The 2,859-nt window shown below is 41.0% G+C and overlaps 1 non-coding gene across 1 annotated transcript; it reads right to left on the bottom strand.

The window, feature by feature from the left end:
• Positions 1-700: 700 nt before the first annotated feature.
• LOC148547737 (small nucleolar RNA R71) lies at positions 701-808 on the bottom strand. Its single transcript, XR_015897145.1, has one exon. It is a non-coding gene; the product is annotated as a small nucleolar RNA R71 (small nucleolar RNA).
• Positions 809-2,859: the final 2,051 nt, after the last annotated feature.

The following is a 2,859-nucleotide window of genomic DNA, read 5'->3' on the forward strand; positions in this document are numbered from 1 at the left end:
ACCTTCTCCTAATTATTTATTCATCTACTAACACTTCTCTTCTTCTTAAAAATTCGAACCATCTCCCTCTTTCTGTGTTCGAATTTCTTTTCTTCTTCTACTCACATAAAGGAATCTCTATACTGTGACATAGAGGATTTCTCTTCTTTTCTGTTTTCTTCTTTTTCATATGAGCAGGAACAAGGATAAGAGCATTCTTGTTGAAGCCGATCCTGAACCTGAAAGGACTCTAAAGAGGAAGCTAAGGGAAGCTAAAGCACAACTCTCTGGAGAAAATCTGACAGAAATTTTCGAAAAAGAAGGAGACATGGCCGAAAATAATAACAATGCATGAAAGATGCTTGGTGACTTTACTGCACCCAATTTCAACTTACATGGAAGAAGCATCTCAATCCCAGCCATTGGAGCAAACAATTTTGAGCTAAAGCCTCAATTAGTTTCTCTGATGCAACAGAACTGCAAGTTTCATGGACTTCCATCAGAAGATCCTTTTCAGTTCTTAACTGAATTCTTGCAGATCTGTGATACTGTCAAGACCAATGGGGTTGACTCCGAGGTCTACAGGCTTATGCTTTTCCCGTTTGCTGTAAGAGACAGAGCTAGAATATGGTTGGACTTTCAACCTAAAGATAGACTGAACTCTTGGGATAAGCTAGTCACGTCTTTCTTAGCCATGTTCTTTCCTCCTCAAAAGCTTAGCAAGCTTAGAGTGGATGTTCAAACCTTCAAACAGAAAGAAGGTGAATCCCTCTATGAAGCTTGGGAGAGATACAAGCAACTGACCAAAAAGTGTCCTTCTGACATGCTTTCAGAATGGACCATCCTGGATATATTCTATGATGGTCTGTCTGAGTTATCAAAGATGTCATTGGACCATTCTGCAGGTGGATCCATTCACCTAAAGAAAAATCCTACAGAAGCTCAGGAACTCATTGACATGGTTGCAAATAACCAGTTCATGTACACTTCTGAAAGGAATCCTGTGAGTAATGGGACGCCTCAGAGGAATGGAGTTCTTGAAATTGATACTCTGAATGCCATATTGGCTCAGAACAAAATATTGACTTAGCAAGTCAATATGATTTCTCAGAGTCTGAATGGATTGCAAGCTCCATCCAACAGTATTAAAGAAGCATCTTCTGAAGAAGAAGCTTATGATCCTGAGAACCCTGCAATAGCTGAGGTGAATTACATGGGTGAACCCTATGGAAACACCTATAATCCCTCATGGAGAAATCATCTAAATTTCTCATGGAAGGATCAACAAAATCCTTAACAAGGCTTTAATAATGGTGGAAGAAACAGGTTTAGCAATAGCAAACCTTTTCCATCATCCACTCAGCAACAGATAGAGAATTCTGAGCAGAATCCATCTAGCTTAGCAAATATAGTCTCTGATCTATCTAAGGCCACTTTAAGTTTCATGAATGAAACAAGGTCCTCCATTAGAAATTTGGAGGCACAAGTGGGCCAGCTGAGTAAAAGGGTCACTGAAACCCCTCCTAGTACTCTCTCAAGTAATACAGAAGAGAATCCAAAAAGAGAGTGCAAGGCCATTACCTTACTTGGTGTGGCCGAACCCAAAGAGGAGGAGGAGGACGTGAATCCTAGTGAGGAAGACCTCCTGGGACGCTCAATGACCAATAAGGAGTTTCCCTTTGAGGAACCAAAGGAATCTGAGGCTCATCAAGAGACCATAGAGATTCCATTGAACCTTCTTTTACCATTCATGAGCTCTGATGACTATTCATCTTCTGAAGAAGATGAAGACATTGCTGAAGAGCAAGTTGCTCAATATTTAGGAGCAATCATGAAGCTGAATGCCAAATTATTTGGTAATGAGACTTGGGAAGATGAACCTCCCTTGCTCACCAATGAACTAAATGCATTGGATAGGCAGAAATTACCTCAAAAGAAATAGGATCCTGGTAAATTTCTAATTCCCTGTAACATAGGCACCATGACCTTTGAGAAGGCTCTGTGTGACCTGGGGTCGGGCATAAACTTAATGCCACTCTCTGTAATGGAGAAACTGGGAATCTTTGAGGTGCAAGCTGCCAGAATCTCATTAGAGATGGCAGACAACTCAAGAAAACAGGCTTATGGATAAGTAGAGGATGTGTTAGTAAAGGTTGAAGGCCTTTACATCCCTGCTGATTTCATAATCCTAGACACTGGGAAGGATGAGGATGAATCCATCATCCTTGGAAGATCCTTCCTAGCCACAGCAAAAGATGTGATTGATGTGGACAGAGGAGAGTTAGTCCTTCAACTGAATGAGGACTACCTTGTATTTAAGACTCAAGGTTCTCCTTCGGTAACCATGGAGAGGAAGCATGAAAAGCTTCTCTCACTGCTGAGTCAACCAAAGCCCCCACAGTCAAACTCTAAGTTTGGTATTGGGAGGCCACAACCAAACTCTAAGTTTGGTGTTGAATCCCCACATTCAAACTCTAAGTTTGGTGTTGGGAGGTCCCAACAATGCTCTGAACATCTGTAAGGCTCCATGAGAGCTCACTGTCAAGCTATTGACATTAAAGAAGCGCTTGTTGGGAGGCAACCCAATGTTATTTAATTATATCTATTTTATTTTTATTGTTATTTCATGTTTTATTAGGTTGATGATCATATGAAGTCACAAGAACAACTGAAAAATTAAAAATAGAATCAAAAACAGCAGAAGAAACAGCACACCCTAGAGGAAGAGCACTCTGGCATTTAAACGCCAGAAACAAGCATCAACCTGGCATTAAACGCCAGAAACAGGCTACATTTGGGCGTTTAACACCAAAAACAGGCAGCAGTCTGGCGTTAAATGCCAGGATTGCACTGCAAGGGCGTTTACACGCCTAATAGGAG

This window comes from Arachis ipaensis, chromosome B8, assembly GCF_059453495.1.
Source record: "Arachis ipaensis isolate K30076 ecotype BB chromosome B8, ASM5945349v1, whole genome shotgun sequence".
Taxonomy (NCBI): domain Eukaryota; kingdom Viridiplantae; phylum Streptophyta; class Magnoliopsida; order Fabales; family Fabaceae; genus Arachis; species Arachis ipaensis.